At 43.6% G+C, this 20,666-nt stretch overlaps 1 long non-coding RNA gene across 1 annotated transcript in view; it reads left to right on the top strand.

Moving 5' to 3' along the window:
• The first annotated feature begins 6,063 nt into the window (after window positions 1-6,063).
• Window positions 6,064-20,666, top strand: part of LOC126516130 (uncharacterized) — a 36,450-nt gene continuing 21,847 nt past the window's right edge. The window contains exon 1 of the long non-coding RNA XR_007596025.1: window positions 6,064-6,147. This is a non-coding gene — a long non-coding RNA (uncharacterized lncRNA). The remainder of the gene's footprint in view (window positions 6,148-20,666) is intronic.

The following is a 20,666-nucleotide window of genomic DNA, read 5'->3' as shown; positions in this document are numbered from 1 at the left end:
CGCACGCCCTACGCCAGCCCGCGCCGACGCCTGGCGGGAGGGGACGTCCTCGCAGCACGCGGCCCCCGAGGGTGGCGGGTGCGAGTGGGCGCCGGAGGTCCCCCCACCGCGCAGTCAGGAACTCTGGGGAGGACACGGAGGGGAAACTGCGTTCCCTGCATGAATCACTTCGGTGGCACCGTGGGCGGGGGTGTTTGAAAGGGCAGACGGACTTGGGTTCCGGTGAGAAGCTGGACACCCTCGGATTCAGTGAAGCTGCCCCTTCCCCCCACCTCCTTCTCCAAGAGCTCTGCAGGGACGTCCTAATTTTTCATCTGCCTCTATTTTCTTGCTGTCTAACAGCGTCGGGCGCACGCACAGTAGGCACCCAGTTAATGATTATGGAAATCAATATTCGAAACTTTCTGGGTATCCTAAACTTTCTCCCTTCGATCAGTGAGATCTCCGGCCACAGAAGCAATACCTCAGGAACAGAAAACAAAACAAAACAGCCCCCCTCCCCCACAAAAGGAAACCGTAAAAACAAAACAAAGCCAACAAAAACCAGTTTTTGGGAAGCGTGTTGTCCGGGGACACAGGAGGGAATCAATCTGGGCTTTGCTTTCTGGGCTGACTTCCAGGTTCAGGACTTTCTGTCGCCAGTGTGCTGCACGGGGTGGCTTTATTTTTTGGGGGAGGTGTTTGATGAGTAAGGTGGGGGGCGCGGGGAGGTGTGATGTCAGTGTGTCGGGAGTTTGGTCTGGAGGGAATAATGAGGAACGCTGTCCTGAACGCCCTGGTTTGGGTCTTGCACATCTTGTCCGTCGGAATGCAGAAGGTGAGGCTAGCTGGGGCTTGCAGAACAGCCCACTCCCTCACTTCCTGGGTCTGTAGATGGCCATTATTCAGGAAGCTTAGATCTTAGGTCTTTTTCTATTTGTCAAACGGCAGTTGAGGTAACATGCTATTTTGTCGGCACACGAGAGAGGAGGGACGGGGCATAAGACAGAATCATCTGGAATAATGGACGAAATCTTTTAACCTGTCTCACTCACGAGCTGTTTTAACTAACTAGATCTTTCTTCTTCAGATCTATTATCAGTGTCTCTCACATCCCTTTTAATTCACCCATTGCTTGTACCTATCTCCCTCGTCCTAGGAAGATATCACAAACAGTTCGAGAGTTCATAAAGGGTCTCAAGGCTTTCCCAGTCATACACGTTATTTGCAAAGGATCGCCCATCCTTTTCAACCGTCGCAGTTCCTGCCTCCACGCAGCTCCTGAGAGGCTCAATCTGAAAGGCGTCTCCCATTTTGGTCGCTAGGGGGCGGCGCTCTCCTGCGTTGGTGGCGCACACCAAGGACGAGGGCCACATCTACTCCCCCTCAGGACTCTATGCTGGCTGAGGACAGTTCACAGAATGCTCCAAAGGATACCCCGGAGCACCTGCTTTTCTCCTGGCTGGGGAGGTCTTGTACTTGGACCAGGAAAGCACAGCGCTTGTGCGGTACAGGCCAGATTTGTTCCCTTTCTGTTTTTTTAGACTCTTCCCACCAGCGTTTGGATGAGTTTTGTTCGTTCTTGCTTCTTCTCCCCAGTGCAAAAGAGAGCTGTAAACAATTTCCTCTCGTTGCCCAGGCTTTGTAAAAGAGACGACTGCACCGCAGTGCCGTGCAATTTACTGAACAGAGAAGAAAGACACCTTTCTGCATCCGGGTTTACGTATACCTGAGATATTATTCAAATTCTCAAAGGCCTACTTTGCTTCTCTTGGAATGTTTAATGTCCTCCCCGCGTTTCTTGGAAGGCTGCATTTTCTCAGTGGCTTTAAAAATGTCACAAGAGAGACAACAAATGTGTATGTTCCCTACAAGTCCCCGGGTCTGTCTGGCACAGATAGTTTGGTTACAGCCCATGGCTAATAAATGTGTGCCGACCGCTGGTTGGATGAGTGGGGTGTCAGTGGGTTAATTCCCTTCTACCACCCCATCCTATCTCCCCTGGCTGTGGAAGTCAGGTTTCTGTATTCATTTCATTAGATTTGAGCAGTAGCAGTGGCTGATTTAGGATCCATTTCTTTGTCGTGATCGTTGAAACCTATGTGGCAGATTTTGCAGCTGTATTCTGAGACAAAGCTGTCTTCAATTCGGAGATTTCTGATTCTCAGGTCAAGACTCAAACCATACCTTCTTCTGATTCCAGGAGGACAAATATTAGCTCAGAGCCAGCCTGGGGTCTATTCCAGTTCTTAGCTGTCCAGTCAGGTGTTTGAGAAAGAGGGCAGAAGAAAAGCCCTGTAAGCACCCTTCGTCCATCCTCCTTCCTCTTGCCACCCAGGCTCATGAAGTCACACAGAGAGAGACCTTTCCTCTGGCCTCTCTCTCAGGCGCAGTGGAGGACCGAGGCACCAGGGGAAGTGGTATGCTCTGGCATATCAAAGGTTTGGAGCTGAGCCAGAGCCAGGGAACGCTTTCTTGTCTTCAGCTCTGATCTAAGGTGCACGCTTTGCAAAACGGTGTTCTGTGAACGGGGCAAGCCAGCAGGAAGCATCTCTGTTTTTAAGGGAGTCTGTTAGGTGGGCCCAGGAAGCTGTCGTAGAGCGACTATGAAATAGAGTCCCATCAGCTTGAACAGGATGCTTTTTTGTTGACATAAACCCCCAAATTGAGGAAATTGTGTGCTGGTTTATTCTCATTTTTAAAATTCCAGAAGCGGACAGGACCCTTGACAGGGAAGGTAACTGGGTGTCTGATCCCCAGAACAGAGTTTAAATGAGATCAACGGGGGAGGAGGAGGAGGAGAAGGAGGGAGGACAGATGAAAATGCCAAGCACGCTGTTCAGACATTATAAACTTACAGGGAATGGAAGAAATTTCTAAGTTTGACCTTTATCTCTCAGACAGGGAAGAAGCATCACTTTTAGCATCATGTATAGACAATAAACAATGAGCGAAACAAATCACGTCGCAGCTCGTCAGATCCATTGAAGAAACTGCTGTGAACACAAGCAGTATAGGCTTTGTGGAGCAGATTCACTTTCGGGAGCAGCTTTTGGAAAGGTGATGAACGACAGCCATGTTAAAATTCCACACTGCTGCGTCGGACACAAGCCTTGTTTAGCAGTGGGACTTTGATTTGCTCTTAGTCATTTTCAAAATCATTTCTCCCCTCCACCTCTGTGACTCTGCCAAGGGACATGTGTCCATGGTTGAGGCTGGGTCAGAAGGGAGGGTCCAAGCAGACTTTGAGTTCTGTCAATCACTGAGATGTATCAGGTTCTTCAGGGAATTTCTGTGGAAATGACCCATGCCACAGAGGCTGCACATGACAGAGACCTCCCTAAAGCTGGTTTGAAATGTGTTTCAGATTGCCCTGGTTAGACTAGAGGGGTCATGAAGGGTCATGAAGCAAACCAAAAGTCATAAGCCTGGGATAGGGACAAGAAGGAAGGGAGGGATGGAGGAAGGGAGGGATGGAGGAAGGGAGGGATGGAGGAAGAGAGAGAGGGAGGAAGGAAGGGATGGAGGAAAGGAGGGATGGAGGAAAGGAGGGATGGAGGAAAGGAGGGATGGAGGAAGGGAGGGATGGAGGAAGGGAGAAAGAAGTGACAGTATACACATGTGACTGTGCTACAATATCAAACTACACAATTCTTTTAATCATCACACTGTGTACACACCCTGCATGGATACCGGTACTCAAATCTTTTGGCTGTAGCATCACAGGACTCTTCACCGTCACTGTGTTTGGGTGCTAGAGTCTGGGATGTCCTGAGTTTGAGATCTGCCTCTGTTATGTGGGGAGTCTTCTCAAAAACCTTCCACAAGATTTTATGGGGAACGCGTCCATCTGGCTATCTGCAGAGATGCCCTGTCAACAGCTCAGTTTGCCAATGGGGTGGAGTCACAGGAGCAAGCACCACCTGCTGTAGTGGGGGGGGGGAGAGCATTTAGTGAGCTCAGAAGCGAAAACCAAAACCAAAACCAGCTTGCTGGAGCAGAAACTCATGGCAACCAACTTATGGGGATGAACGTCACAGTGGGGCTGCGTGCATCACAAGTGGCAATTCCTGCAGCCTCCGGGTAGCCAAGGCTGCAACAGAAAACTCGGGAATCCAGGCTCATGGGACCTCACACTCTTCTGAGTCTCATCTCTAGGAGCACGACCTGGCATCATCGTGAGTCTTGGAGAAAAGTGCATGCTTCAGGCAGAGAAGAGGGAAGATGATCAGTTACGGAGCATTCTGCTTTAAAATCTGCTCACACGGAAGAAGCCAGACAACCAGAGACTGGCTGACCTGAGGGGAAGAAAGCACCCAACTCCAGGCCACTCAGGCTCTTCTGTTCTACTGACAAGCAGAGAAAGGAAGAACACACATGAAGGTCACAGTCCAGGGCACAGGCTTACTGACTAGCAGACTCACAGGGCTATAGAATCCCCTCCTTCCAGACACAAAGCTACTACTGGCCTATTGGCTCCAGTTCCCTTTCCTCAGTGTCTCCTCTCTAGCTATCAAGCTATCAATAAAGAAGACAAGGTAGACTAAAAGGCGAAAGAACAGTTGGAAGATACAAAGAAAGCATTGGAATCATTCAGACACACCAGGGGTATAGTGGTCATTGGGCCAGGCATTCCAAACAGCTGTGACTTATGAATGAGGAACAGAGGGTTGTAATGGGTACATACGTAGCAGGGCATTAGAAAAGGAGACAAAGTAGAGAGATCAGGCATTTAGTCAAGCATGCTGTAGCAGGAGAAGGGCATGTCTGATAACATTGTTGCACTGGATCATTGCAGAGGCAATGATCTCTGAGTTTGAAGGTATGGCAACAAAACTGCCCAAAGTCAAAGAAAAAACAAATATATCAGAGACCTTTGGGGTTGTGATACGCAGCTTAGAAGGCTTCAAAAGGGAAGAAAAGCAGTTACATGCATGTTCGGAACCCAAACACTCTGGAAACTGAGCCAGGAGGGCCTCCTCCCAAGTTCAAATATGCTGCATACTGAATTCCAGGCCAGCATGGACTTCAGAGTGAGATCCTGTCTCAGAGGAGCTCTCCAGTAGACAAACAAACAAACAACAAAACCCCAAATCCTCACACACACCCCTCACGTCCAGGAAGTTCACTAAGTATTAAGCCCAAAGGATGAGAACAGTGTGCCCTGTCAAATCAGAGGGATTTACATCTAAGGAAAATTCTTGAAAGAGGGCAGAGAAGCTTAGAGAACAAGGGATGAGTTAAGTCTACCTTCTCCTCACAAGCAGATGCCAGTGCCTAGCCTAATGGCCTGGCAGGCCATTCTACATTCTGTGAAACTCTTACAGTTCCGTGGTCTGTAACAGCGTCCTTCAGAAAGAGTCTTAGGATGAAAGATTAGGGAAGCTGTTCCTAACAGACGCAAGCAGTGTTAAAAGGAAGTCTTCAGAGAGGAAGCCAGATGGAAGCCAGAAATCTGGGCCAAGGGAAAGAAAGAAGAAAGAGAAAGTAAATTACAAAACCTTCTTTTATTGTTCTTCATTGATCCAACAGATAATATGCTGTTTAAAGTAATAGTATCAAGCATGTATGTGTATCTGTCTATACAAATAATAAAAAGCAAAAATAGAGGCCTTACCAAAAAATTTTCAAGAAAGCCTTATCTCTAATGGGGTAGTAGTGTGGGCCAGGTGGCTAGTCAGCACTGGTCAGCACTGGTCAGCACTGGTCAGCACTGGTCAGCACTGGTCCCCTTTCCATTGTCTCCTCTTGACAGAGCAAGAGGTAAGAGACCATCCTCCCTCCCTCCCCTCTCTCTTTCCTCTCCTCTCTCTTCCCTATCTCCCTTTTTTTCTTGAATTTCTATCCCCCACCCCCCGTGTGTGTGTGTGTGTGTGTGTGTGTGTGTGTGTGTGTGTGTGTATTGCTCATCTGTGAGTGGTTGGGGACTCCCTGACACTCTCGCCCTCCCGTCTGCTTGTTACAACAAGATACTGTGAGCAAAAGTGCCCTAAGCTTTATCTGATTGAACAAATTTACTTAACACACTCCCAAGTCCGACAGGCCCTGGGCTTCAGGCTCCTCCCACCAAGCCTTCAGCAGACAGGACAGCAAACTGTGGTAGAGGAGCAACTAGAGAGACCTTTGCAGCCCCTCAGGGAGATGCTTTCTGAAGTCAAGTTTTTGCAAGTATTTCATATGCCTTCTTGTTCCCCAGACTTCCTTTACTGCTCTCATTTTCCTGGTCTTAGAGGGAATGGGAGCTCCATTCTCTCTCCTGTCTGCGGTTTCGCCTACAGCTTACCTTTCCCCACAGGCTTGTTTCAGCTGCATTCTGCCAAGGTTGTGCTATGTTGCAAGCTAGATATTGACCAAGACAACATGCGAGTGTTAGCTGCAGGTTTGCGGGGAAAGAAAGACCAAGGATTTATATTTCAAATCAGTTTTCCAATACCAAGTGGCTAGTCCTGAAATCATATCAAGCAACACTAACCGTGCTCAGCAGGTTGTGTTATGCATTTGTTCATAAAGAGTCATCAGACACAGAGGTCCTGGGTTTGAGAGGGAGTAAGGAGGAGATGGAGGGGCTGCAGGAAAAGGGGCATGGGAGGGGCCGGGAGGGGGAAAGGAGGGTGATCTAATTATATTTTAATGGAAGTCAGAAAAGCTTGGTGTGACCACCCCAGAGCTCCCTTTAGGCAGCACAGCTGGGCACTGAGAATACAGAGGTGCCTGTGGAATACCCACCTGCTGTGCAACCCCCAGAGCTGAGTCCAGATCGCCTTTCTCCCCAGCCTTTGCTTATGCGAAACTTTATAAAGCAATTATTTCTATTACTTTCTGCTTATGACTGTTTTGCCTGCACATATGCAAGTGTACCTCATGTGTGTCTGGTGCCTGTGGAAGTCAGGAGAGGGTGTCATAGAGTGGTGACATCACAGAGGGTTGTAAGCAGTCTTGTGGGTGTTGGGAATTGAGCCTGGATTCTCTGCAGCCATTGCCCTTAAGGTCTGAGCCATCTCTCTAGTCCCCATGGGTCTCACTTTCTCTCTCCTTTCCTTTGTTCCACTGTCCCTTCTCTGTGCTATCCAGCCCTTGTGGGCAAGGTGCTAGTAAGTCCCCTATCTCCTTTGGTCCCAGTGACCAGAGTCTATGGGTATCTCCAAGTCTGTGTGAGCTTTAGAAGGCGCAGTGTAGAACTGAGTACCTTCCCCCAGCCACCGACAAGTAGAGAGGATGTTTGGGTTCTGAGCTGGAGAGAAGCAGGATGTGCACAGTCTCTTTCTGTCCATCCCTGTTTTCCTCAGTTCATTTTGGAAATGTTTGTATCCTTCCACGTGCAAGTCTTTCACCTGTTTGGTTGAGCTTAGTCTTCGTGGTTTCAATTCTTTTTATTGTTACTGTAGTTCATTGTTTAATTAACTTTCTTTTTAAATCACTTGCCAGTGCATAAATGCAACCAATGCTTGTATATTGGCTATATGTCTTTCCAACTTCGCTGAATTTGTTAGCTCTAATAGTATTTTTTTGTGTAAAATATGTATGTATTTTATGTCATTCCCCAGTCGATAATTTTACTTTTTCCTTAGAGATTTTACTGCTTTCCTGGCTAGTACTTCCATGCTATCTGGAATAGGAGCAGGCTTCCCTTGCTTGTCTCTGAAGGTAGAGGAAAAAGTTTGAGGCTTTTACTGTTGAGTGCATTATTAGCCCAGGCTTTTCTTGTGCAGCTTTTATTGTGCTGATGTAATTCGCTTCTCTCCTCCTTTTCTGTGTTTTTATTTTTTATTATAACAGTTGTTGGACTCAGTCAATCTTTCCAGCCTTGAGCTGATTATGGTGTTTCAATTCTTTATTCTACCAATGTAATGTATCATATTGATTGATTTTTGTATATTGTACCTTTTTTATGCCCTGAGCATAAATCCCATGGTTTGTCGGTAGTTTGTTGAGAACATTTTAATGCATATGTATAAGTGATGTCAGACTGCATTTAGTTTTGCATCATGTCTTTTTGTTATCTTTGGTTTTAGGATAATGCTGACTTCGTAGAATGAGTTCTTCAATTTTCTTTTCAACAGTTTGAGAAAGAATTGTGTTTTCTCCTGTAAGTGTTTGGTAGAACTCTGGCCCTGGTTTTCACTCTGAAATGTTCTGATTATTGATTTCATCTCGTTGCTGGGTTCAGAGTTTCTATTTCACATCCGAGTCTCTGTAGGTTCTCTCTTTCCAAGGCCGTGGATTTCTTCTGGGTTAACTGATTACAGGGTAGGAATTTGTTAACGGTGACGCTAGTACACCAGTTGTAACAGCCTCTGCTTCATTTTGGATTTCTAGTCAGTTTCCTATCTATTCCATCACAGCACACTTTAAAAACAATTTGAGACCAGGTCTCTCTCTGAATCCTAGACTTGTGAATGATGTTCCAATGCCAGCGTCCTAAGTGCGTGGGCCACAGTGCCCCTCTCTGAAGGGCACGCCTGCTCTGTTCTCTTCTTTGTTGAAAACCTTGCCTATTTTGATTTTTTTAAAAGTCAGATTTAGTTCTATTGATCTTTATATTGTCTAGTCTTTATTTCTGTTGTAATTTCTATTACTTCTCTCTTTTGCTAAATTTGTGCTTTGTTTCTCTTCCGATTCCTTGAGGTGCAGCGTTACATTTTTTCACTTGAGCTATTCCGTTTAGAATTCAGAGTTACAAATATTCCCTATGGTGCGGTTTCTGCTATGCTTAATAAATTTTGACTGACTGTGTTCTTGCTTTCATTTATCTCAAGATATTTACTGATGTTCCCTTAATTTCTTCTTTGATTCGTTGGCTGCTAATGAGTGTGCTGTTTATATCTACATGCTTGTGAGTTTTGTTTCTTCGTCGTTTGTTTTCATTTTCATGGAATTGTGCTCTGAAAAGGTATTTGGTGTGACTTCCATCATCTTAAATGTGTGACGGTTTCCTTAGTGAACTCACCTATGATGTACCCGTACCTGAGAAGAATGTGTCTTTCACTGCTGTTGGGTGGAATATCCTATGGGTCTGGGGTGCTCATTGATCCAAGGTGTTGCTCTCTCTGCCATTTCTCTATCATCTATATGTGTTCTATTATTGAAAAATGAGAATTAAAACATTATTATAGAGTTACATTTCTGGCAGTGCCTCTTTCATATTTGTAGGTGCTCTGATGTTGGGTACTCTTCTGGCTTGGATATAAATTGTCCTTCACAGGTTTCTGTGCTCACATGGTTCCCAGGTGATGGCACGTCTTTGGAAAATGGGACCAAATGGTACCAAGGTGGTCCCTGGTAAGTGGGCCTTGGGGTTAGTTGTCCAGCCCCACTTCCTGTCTCCTCTGTACTTCCTGATGTGTGGGGGTGTAGCATGTCCAATTGTGGGTGCTCACCTCTATCCAGCTGTTTCTGGAACGCCGGATGCTGTTCCTCCACCCACATAAAACAGGAGCTAAAAGATCCTTAAGATACATAAATATTCATGTTCTTCAATGCTTTATCTTGTTGATAAAACATTAGTCATTTTGGATCCTTTAATATTTTAACATACACATACCATTTTACTTTTTTTTTTTTAAAAAATAAGTATGTTATCCTGCTGTGTTTTGGCTACTATCTTTCCATTCTTTCACTTAAATCTGAATGGAGTCATTTATAGATGGCATAAGGTTGGTTCAGGGATGTTAATCCATTCAGTCGGCTACATCTTTTGACTGGGAAACTTGACCCATGGACACTTAAAGCAGTCATTGATACGGATGGACGCATTGCCTTTTGTTTTCTGTTTGTCTTGTTTGTTTTTGACTGTTTTCTTTCTCCCTTTGTTTCTTACCGTCTTCCTTTGCTCCTTGTTGACATTTTGCAGGGATATACTTTATTTTCTAATCATTTTTTCATGTCTATTCAATGAGTTTTCTTGTTGTGGTTATCATGGGGTGTTGTTACATAAAACATAAGATACATGAATCTACTTTCAGTTAATAATGTTTAAGTTTAACCATAAATAGAAACTTCCCATTTTTTATAACACCACCTCTCTTTATGTTATTACTGTACAAATGACATTTTTATAGCTATAGCTTGCTTCTCACCTTTGTCTTTAATGCCAATACCAAAATTAAAATGTCTTTCTGTGCCACTCTTACAACACTGCAGTGCTCATGTGTTTGTCTATGTAGTTACTGTGATCTAAAAACTTTATATTTCTTGTGCTTCTGTGTTAAGCATCTTTTACTTTGGTCTTGGGGGACTTATTCCAACATTTCCTGTAGGGTATGTCAGGTGCCCTTCCCCTTAGCCTTTGCTTGTTTGGGAAAACCTTTATCTATCTTATATTTATGAAGGACATTTCCCCCAAAATAGCAGTACTATTTTTTAATGATTAGACTTATAAATTATAATTAATACATTCAATGTAATTTAATAAATTATTTTTAATTTTTATATATTTTAATTAAAACAGAATTGCATTAAGTTATCCATCCTCATTCCTCCTTCTTTATTTTCTCCCAATACTATAAATTGGTAGCCTCTTTTACCTTGATTATTACTGTAGCATACATATATATGTGTGTATGTACATGTATACACAGATATACAAGCACAGCCTGCTGCTGAGTCCATTTTGTTCTTTGTGTGTATATGGTTTCAGGACTGACTGCTTTGTGTTGGATAGTCAAGAAGAGGTTCATCCATGGGAGACGCTAATTCTCATAGACTAGATAACACTTATCAGCAATAGGGGCTTCCATTCAGCCGCTGAGAGGCAACCAAGGGCTACATTGATAGTGTATACTGTTTGGAAGTCACTTGGAGACTACTCTGAGCAACTATGCAAAAGAAGGTTTTTTTTTTTTTTTTTTTTTGCATGGTTCTGGAGTTTTTCTGTTGACTAAGTCTATGGTTCTTGTGCGGAGCATTGTTAGGCCAAGAGTCACGTCTTACTTAGGGTTGCTGTTGCTGTGAAGAGACACCATGACCATGAAAACTCTTAAAAAGAAGAACATTTTATTGGGGATGGCTTACAGTTCGTCCATTATCATCATGGGGAATCATGGTGGGATGTAGACAGACATGGAGCTGGCGGGGTCCTGACTGAGAGTTCTACATCTTGATGTTCAGGTAATAGGAAGTGAACTGGCTGTGTCCACACTGGGCATTGCTTGACAGTAGGAGACCCCCAAAATCCACCCCCACAATGACATACTTCCTTCAACAAGGTCACACCTACTCCAACAAGACCATACATTCTAATAGTGCTACTCCCTATGGGCTTATGAGGGACAATTATATTCAAACTACCACAAGGTAGAACTCTCTTTAAAAAAAACGCATATATACATATATGTGGATGTATGCTTATATATGCATACATTCTTATATTTATAGTGTATAATTTGAGTAAGTATAAAATAATATCATTCCTCAAGGATTTATCAAACAGTCTTGCTGCTATTTGCCCCTACTCCCTTCTTCTGCATTGACCTCCCATGGTATTCTTGGTTGGAAGTCTTTTATCTTCCAGCACTTTGAATGTGTAATCCCACTTCCCTCCCCTTGTGGTTTTGGTTTCTGCTGAGAAACCCACAGTTAGTTTTATAAGCAATATTCTTGAGTATGATGAGTTTCTTTTCTCTTGCTGTTTTCAAAATTATCTACTGACACTTTGATTATAATGTGTGCTTGTATCAACTTATTTATTAATGACTTTATAATTGTTTTACTGTGCTGTGTTGATCATGAATTTCTGAGGCAAAACAATCTTTTCTGGGTTCCTGTTCTTTCATATCCTTGGCCTCTTAGTTTTGGGAAGTTAGTTTGGTTGTTTAAGCAGAGCAATCAAATAATGAAAAGCTGAGTATTTTTTTTTTAATAATTGAAACAAGTTCTTAATTTGTGAAACCCCTTATCTTCCTTACAGCTTCATGTTTCCCTTTAATGATTTTAAAACTTTATTTTCTATAGTTTGGAAATTTTAAACATGCAAATAACGTACGTTGACCAAGTTGACACCTTCAGTCTTCCACAAAGTCTCCCTACCTCCCAGCCGCTAAAGTCCATTGCGTTCACCCAGTTCTGCCTGTGCTTGCATCGGCATAGGACCCTCCACTGGCGCATGGGCAGCTTCACAGAGGACCCCAGAAACTTTCCATAGGCCCATTCCGTGTTCGAACATCGTTCCTGCAAAGTCTCGTCCACGTATTCCATGTGTTCATCCCGGCAGCACAACAGAGCTGCCAGCGTACATACAACTGCATTTCTGAGATTCTTTGTTCTGCAGATTAACATTTCTCCTTGTATGCCAACATTACACAGTGACTATTATAACTTTATGGCAAATCTTTAAACCAAACACTGTAAGCCTCTAACTTTGATTAATGTGCAACTGTTTTATCTATAATAGTTTCTTTATATAGCCGCATGAATCTGAAACCTATTAATCAGCCATACTTTTAATTAAGCTGCATTAAATCTGTAGACAAAACCTAAGGGCAATGCTGATTTTCATAACGATTTCCTTTAGTCTATGTTATTTATATTGCTCCAGAAATCACAATTCTGATTTTCATAACCATTTCCTTCAGCCTATGTTCTTTATATCGCTCCAGAAATGTTTTATGGCTTTAGGCACATAGATACTGTGAGCATTTTATCAACTTTATCTTTAGGTGTTTTACATATTTTGTTGTCTTTTTCAAACAGAATTATTTGAAGTTGATTTTACAGTTATTTTTTATTGGTTCTGTCTTGTCACGAAAATGGAGTGGTTACAAATACTTCTGTGATTCTGCTTTAGGCTGAATTAGAAATGGACTTTTTATATCCTACTCTGGAGGTAACTTCTGAGAGTGTTTCATTTCCCAGGTCCAGGCATAGGTATTGATATATAATAGAACTCCACAGAATTTTGGTTTGAATGAAGGTATCACTTCAAAGATCAAATTAATTTTTATTTAGCTTTAAAAGGACCATTAAAAAGCACCGAGAATTCAGAACCCTTAGCCTGCACTACACTAAACAGCAGTGTGAAATGATTTGACAGTTATTAGGCGGATTTAAAAAGCATAGCAGATTTTTTCTGCACTTGATTGGCATTCAAATTATCCATTGTTAATATTAACAAGATAAATGTCAAATCACATCCTCACTTGTGTTTTCCCAGGAGGGAAGTCTAACAAAAGAGAAATGGGAAGAGAGACTGTTAATTCCGTGTATAACAGTATTGCACTGTGGGCAAAGGCTGGTGTAGCTCAGAGGTGCAGCACCCTGAGCAGTGGATGTCCAGGGCATAAAGAGCCCTAAGGAAGACCTTCAAACATCAGAGGATATTCGACTTAGGTTACAGTCACTTCTGTCCATCTCGCTGGTTGAGGCGGTTAACTTACCCCCACATAAATGACTTTAGAGAGGGAAGGAATTTGTTGTGTCTGTTTTTCCTGTCCATTTGTGCTGCTGTCAACATACCAGGACTGACGAGGTCATCAGAAATACATCTCTCATAGTTCTAGGGGCTTAAAGTCCAAGATCAAATCTTTAGCAGGCTTGGTGTGCTGCCTTCTTCCAAGATGCTGCCTTCTTGCTTCATAAGGGTGAGCACTGTCTACTCCTGTGGCAGAAACAAAGTGAAGGGTGAAGGAGGCAGGTCCTGAGTGAAGCCCCTTTGATAAGGATGAGAAGTCCTTCTGACCTGACCAAATCCCGAGGACCCCACTCTTAGTACTGTTGTGTTGGGGATTAGATTCCAACCTGTAATTTGGAGAGGATTCGGGATTCAGCCTACACTGTGTAGTGAGCCGTGTCACCATATGTTTCTGAGGCATGAAGCTATTAATAGGAGCTGTGCCGCATGCAGAACTGCCCTTCCCTTAGAAGCTGTGCTGCATGCAGAACTGCCCTTCCCCTTAGAAGCTGTGCTGCATGCAGAACTGCCCTTCCCCTTAGAAGGTGCGCTGCATGCAGAGCTGCCCTCCCCATTAGAAGCTGTCCTGCATGCAGAGCTGCCCTCCCCCATTACGTGGCTGATTTGATCTATTTAATAATTTAAAATTCATATTTTAGAGAAGAAATTCAGAAGAGAAGAACATAAAGGCACTCAATTGCTTGTGAATTTGTGCATGTGTGCATGCATTCGTGTGTGTGTGTGTGTTGCAGAATATGATTCTTTCCTTTTCTTAAGTTCATGCAAGAGAAAATTTTGGCTGTGTACATATCCTTTCCTCCTCTTATGTTAAGTTTATGTGATTGAAGTCAACAGCACTGTCTTACCATGGTTTTACTCTCTGAACTTTCAGTATCAGAGGTTAATAGTGGTACCAAAAAAAAAAACCCATCTCATCTCAGTATAATACGATAAAGTAGATGGATAGATAGATGGGTGGATGGAGAGAATCCACGTAACTGCATAAACTACTATAGTGTGTTGCTGTAATTATTCTATTTTTAACAGTAGTTATTGCTAATCTCTTATTGTGCCTATTTGCTAAATTTAGGGTTGCCGTAGGTGTATAAGCATGAGAATAAAGCCTACATTATGATTCATAACTTCAGGGTTAGGAATGCATTGTGGGTCTTGCATCACATCCTGCTTTTGTGGTGCCCTTTTCTAGTTCAAAGTCCCCAAATTTTCCATATTTCTTTTCCAAAATACCACGGTCAGGTGCTCCACAGCAGCAGCCTGCTCTCTAGTGCCGGCTTAAATATTAGTAACTCTTCTCTTGCACACACACAACCCACTCCAGGTATTAGTAACTCTTTCCTTGCATGTACACAACCCATTCCAGGGCACTGACTTTCTCAGGCATCTCAGCTCATGCCCACAGCTGTGTTGCTGGAGACTGGGGTGAGCTGTGCTGCCTCAAGACATGGTACCAACAAGGCTAACCTCAGGACCACAGAACACAGAGAATGGATCACCATGAGTGTAGCCTTGTATACGTGTTACACGTCTAACCCCTTAATATAGCTTCCCATGTCCCCCACCATAACGTTTAACCTCCCCACATACTAACACACACACACACACACCTACATACATCCCTTACATACACATAGCTGTGAGCATTTTTCTCTTCATTTAAAACACTGTGAGAACCAAGATCAAGCAGTGATATCTTAGAGACCATTGGAGCTTTCCCCCTACATCTCTTGAAGTGCTTACAAAGAGAGCACACATTTCAGGGATGAGCTCATCTGTGCATCTGTCATGGAAACCGCTCATTGATGGAAGACAGATTCCATTGTAGTAAAGGGGCGGGCAGAGTCTAAATCCCTATCAAATGTTTCTCTTTGAAAAATGCCCCATGGAAGCCCGGTCTTTGGCACATTTGTATTTTCTTGGTTTGGGGTGGTGGTTGTGGTAGAAGGGTTTGTTGTGGCTGCTTTCATGCTCTGATTCTCATTTGGTGATGCTCTTTCGGGAGGCTTAGGAGGTAATGCCTTGCTTGAGAAGGTTTGTCACTGGGAGTAGACTTTGTGACTAACAAATTCCTCACTTACTGCTCTTCTGTTCCGTCTTCTTGTGGGTGCTGTTACCCTGTGATGGGGATGGACCCTTCTCTCCCTGGAACTGTAAGCCTAAATGGACAATTCCTTCTATGGGTGGCCTTGGTCATGGTGTTCTATTGCAGCAACGAGAAGGTGATGGATACAACCCCCAGGCTTTACCTGAGCAGGAGGCACACTGACCACACGTGATTCAGCATGGCTGTGGTGATACAATGGAAGACGTTTGCAACACAGGAATAAACTCTAAAAACAAAACAACTGGCCAATGCTACTTTCTGTTAATAAGCAGAACTGTGCCTGGACCTCCCTAGGCTCCCACACACTCTGCACAGCCCGTCCAGTCAGCCCCTACTTGCAGGACTTCAGGAAAAGACAGATTGAGTGAATAAGTCTGGAGACAGTAAGCAGGCCCTGGGGGACATTCTCCTAGCATGCTGAGGCCTAGTCCTTTGTGCCTGCCTCCCCATCTCCTCCCCTCATACCAGACTCCTCACAGACAGACCAGACTTTCGTTATTGGTCCTTTTCATTCCTCAGAGTCAGAAACTAGCCAGCCGTGGTAACGAACACCTGTTACTGGCACTCAGGAGGATATACCAGAATAGTGAGTTCTAGGCCAGCTTGGTTGTAGCTCCTGCCTCCCTGTCTCTGTCTGCTTCTCTCTCAATATTTGTAATGCGTATGAAACCAAGGTTTCCAATTTTTACTGTTTATCTAAATTGATCCCAGCAGTGAACATTTAACTTGAAACACCACAAACATGGGGGCAACTCTGAATGTCATTTTGTTTCCTCTCCTGCAGGGGCTGTTAAATGAGCCAAGAGGAGCCTCAGACTGACTTTTTTCAATCTTAGATGTTGCAAAACAGTGACCAGTGCTTGGATCGCCGCCTACAGACGTGTTTTGTTTGGCTCACATGGCATGCTTTAAAGTTTTGAATGTTTCCAGCATTTAAGAATAAGAAATCTTACATAAAAATTCGGATTTCCAGCTTATTTTGGAAATCAGATCTGGCTCCTGTCCGGGCTCCCTTCTTGTCTTTCAGCATGCAAGCGTGAGCTGAACCTTAGCCACGCTGGGAGGGGCCCAGGCTCGGGCGGTTCCCTGGGGTTGTTTGGCTTTCTGTGTACACTCTAATCTGCCTAGCACTGGGTCAACCGCGCTTTAAGAAGGGACTTTCAGTCCCTGGTCCCAGGGTCGGAAAGGGACCTTTGCCTCAGTTGTCTCGTTTCTAAAATGAATAGGGACACTCCAAGTTAGTGGGCTGCGTGTCGATGTCTGGCTTCACGCCGGATCTCTCAGTGACTCTTATGTGGATCAAACACTTAAAGTTTAGACCCAGGAGCGGAGCAGAGGTCACCAGCGGAACCCCAGTGGTATCTTTCACTTAAAGCAGACTTAATAGGGTGTAATTATAGCACTGGGTACAGAATTCTGTGTTTGACTCAGAGAGGGTAGGCTGCAAACCAACACTTGTTGAGTTAATACATCAGTCAGGAATATAGTTATGCAGATTTGGTGTGTGTCATCCTGCGAGGAGCGGCTGTCCTCAAGGCCAGATTCTTATGATAGACACATAATAAAATAACACACACGTCTGGGGGAAATCGGGTCCTATTAATCTCCATCGCCAAAGTAAATAAGAAAGTGTAGTTTATCATTGGTGTCTTCAAAACCAAACCAGACCAGACCCTAGTCTCTGTGAGTCCTCTGAAAGTATGGAAAATACAATTTTGACCTGCATACACGGGCCATGGGAGAGTGGCAGCTTTAAATGCCTTTTATGGACTCAAGTTCACTGCTTTAAGCACATAATGTTTATAAAAGCAGACAGTACACTTACACCCAAGAGAGAGGCACGGTATCCATAATGAGTGTTGTTAGTCCCAGGATTTAAAGCTTCAGATAAGGGGGGGGGAAATACTCACTGGGCGAGCTGCTTTTCGGGTGGGTCCCTACTCTCCCCTCACCCTCTGAGAACTTATTTATAGTTATGAAATACACAGGACCAAGCTATATGCATTAAGATATGATGCGCCATACACCCTCTGGCAAGAATGGTCATGTTTTTTTGAGATTTATTAACTCTAATACAAGCATTTCTTGTTTAGCCATTTAAATTATATTCTAGAAAGATTAAACCACCACTTTGATTGGGAGGGCTCAGACTGTTTCCACTACAAACAACTGAACCTGAATACCCTTGAACTGGCTCACGGCTCAGGTGTTGCAGTTGCTCAAGAAATACACTTACCGTGGTTTCCAGATGTCAGAATGGAGGAGATGGAGGAGAGAGAGGAGAGAGAGGAGGGAGGGGAAGGAGGAAAGAAGAGAAAGGAGAGAGAGAGAAGAGAGAGGGGAGAGGGCAGGGGGGGAGAGGAGAGAGAGGAAAAAGGAGAAAGGAGAGAGGAGGAGGAGGAGGAGAAGGAGGAGAGAGAGAGAGAGAGAGAGAGAGAGAGAGAGAGAGAGAGAGAGAGAGAGAGGTGATGAAATGAAAATACAAATATAAGTTTGACAGGGAGCCTTCAGGAGGTAGGGAGCTTTCCCTGCATTCATCCTCGCCCACTGCATTTGTAGACCCTGCTAGGGAACCAGCCTCCCCGGATGTGTCTTCCTCATCTGGGGACCACTGACTGAGTATCAGGGCCAGAGCTGATGCACCTGATGCCCAGGTTGTGGAATTATAGGCATATTCACATCAGACGTGTGTCTGCAGAGCTCGGGGGCCATCTCTGTAGTTGGTTGTCCTTGAAATGGACTTTTGTTGGTGTCTCTTGTAATGGCCTTCTTCTAGGTGCACAGCTTGTAGAAAAGAGTGCCATGGTGCCCTGTGTGGAGCATTAGTGTACGTACGGTAGTCCCTGCTTCCTGTCAGTGGTCACGATGAGATCTAAAGTCCATAATAAGCCATACAGGAGGACTGAGTCTCAGGAGCCTTTTCATAACAAATTTATGCCACTAAAATCTACCGGGATATTAAAATGTAGAACTCAAAGCCATTATTATTAAAGTGAGAGGCAAAACTAAGGCATCAATTTTTTATTTAAAATGTTTCCTTTTGTTTTTTTCCCATGAATTTGAAGAAGTTTCTTTTTAGTGAGCAGATTTATAAATATTTCCCATATAAATATTTTAATAATTGTAGGATTTTGAATATATTGTATATGTGCAGGGACAATATATACAAGTCCTTTTATTTTTATAAGAAAAGTGTTTTAATTCAAGGAAAAAATTCACAAATTATTATACAAGCAAATTAGAGCTTGATGTCACTAATACATAAACAAATGATTCTTAGGACAAGAGTCCTGAGCATAACCCTACTTTTATAACTTTTTCTTAATTTCAGAAGCATTTTGTTGCCCATTAAATTCCTGGAAAAGCATAAACCAATTTACCGTTGTATTGGGACACATGCTCATGTATCTCTTCCCAGCAGGATGACTGTGGTTAACAATATTGTGTAGAATATGTCAAGCTAGTTCAAAGAGAGGTGTTTGGATGTTCTCATGAAAAGAAAAAGAAATGTAAGTGTTGGGGGTGATGGGTAGGAGAATTACCCCAATTCAGTCATTGTATAACATACAGATGAACTCAAACATCACACTGTACTCCATAACTGCAGACAATTTTTATGTGCCAGTTATGATATAACCATGCCGAACTCTTAAGGGCTATCTTACGTGTGCTGGTGTTTCCTGGCCAGGTGACTTATGGAATGATGCGAGGATGCAGGATGTTTCTGTCTCTTCGTAAGTTGTCCGTCGTACTTGACCCTCTTCTGACGCCCTCTTCCCATGGAAGTCACTGCTCTGATTTGTTTCCCATGGTTCTTCTTTCCCAAGATGTCATATTTATGATATGGCCTCTTGTATTTGGCTTCTGTCTGTAAGTACAAGGCTTTATAGTTTCATCCAATCTAGGCACACTGCTGCGCCTTTCTCCACGCCGCTGAGCAGGGCTGCGTTGCACTGGACAGCACAGCAGTTCAGTTATTTACCGGCGATGGACACGCTAGTTCCTCTCTCCTTCCTGAGTTTTGAATAGATTGCCTTGGGATATTTGTTTACAGGCAGTTTGGTGTATTTTGGGTAAGTATTCTGGACTGGAGTTACTCCTCAGATACTTATGTGTGTCTTAAATAACAGACAGGTTTTCAAAGTAGTTGTATGGTTCTCTCTTCCTGCCAGCAGCACACAGAAGACCCTTCGCCTATTTGGGTAGCAGTTGGCATTGTCAGTTTAAAAAAAATTGTAAAGTTCTGTTTGAATTTTTTTCCCATTTTTAAATTGAGCATTTTAATCTGAATTAGGGAAGTTTAAAAATGGCTCACACACCTTCTCTTTACTAGAAGAGTCTCTGAAAACTATTTTCTTCTGCTCTACAACTTCTTTTTAAAATTTTTAGTGTCCTTAAAGAGACTTTGTCATTTTAATTGATCTAATTTGTCATTTTTATGTTTAGTGCCTTTTATTTCCAAAGAACTCTTCGCCTCCTCAAAACTTACTTTAAAGATGTTTCAATTAAATTTAAAAATAATGTGATTAGCATATTCCCCTTTCCTCCAACTTCCAAAAAGACATGTTTTTTCTTTCTTTCTTTCTTTCTTTCTTTCTTTCTTTCTTTCTTTCTATTTATTTATTTATTTAAGATTTCTGTCTCTTCCCCACCGCCGCCTCCCATTTTCCTCCCCTCCCCCAATCAAGTCCCCCTCCCTCGTCAGCCCAAAGATCAATCAGGGTCCCTGCCCTGTGGGAAGTCCAAGGACCACCCACCTCCATCCAGGTCTAGTAAGGTGAGCATCCAAACTGCCTAGGCTCCCACAAAGCCAGTACGTGCAGTAGGATCAAAAACCCATTGCCATTGTTCTTGAGTTCTCAGTAGTCCTCATTGTCCGCTATGTTCAGCGAGTCTGGTTTTATCGCAGGCTTTTTCAGACCCAGGCCAGCTGGCCTTGGTGAGTTCCCGATAGAACATCCCCATTGTCTCAGTGTGTGGGTGCACCCCTCGCGGTCCTGAGTTCCTTGCTCGTGCTCTCTCTCCTTCTGCTCCTGATTTGGACCTTGAGATTTCAGTCCGGTGCTCCAATGTGGGTCTCTGTCTCTGTCTCCTTTCATCGCCTGATGAAGGTTAATATTCAGGAGGATGCCTATATGTTTTTCTTTGGGTTCTCCTTCTTATTTAGCTTCTCTAAGAACC

The sequence above is a fragment of the Alexandromys fortis genome, unplaced genomic scaffold (genome assembly GCF_014885135.2).
Source record: "Alexandromys fortis isolate MF-2015 unplaced genomic scaffold, M_Fortis_MF-2015_v1.1 scaffold_18, whole genome shotgun sequence".
In the NCBI taxonomy this organism is placed as follows: domain Eukaryota; kingdom Metazoa; phylum Chordata; class Mammalia; order Rodentia; family Cricetidae; genus Alexandromys; species Alexandromys fortis.
Note: the sequence above shows the minus strand (reverse complement) of the source record. Positions and strands in the feature narration are given on the sequence as shown.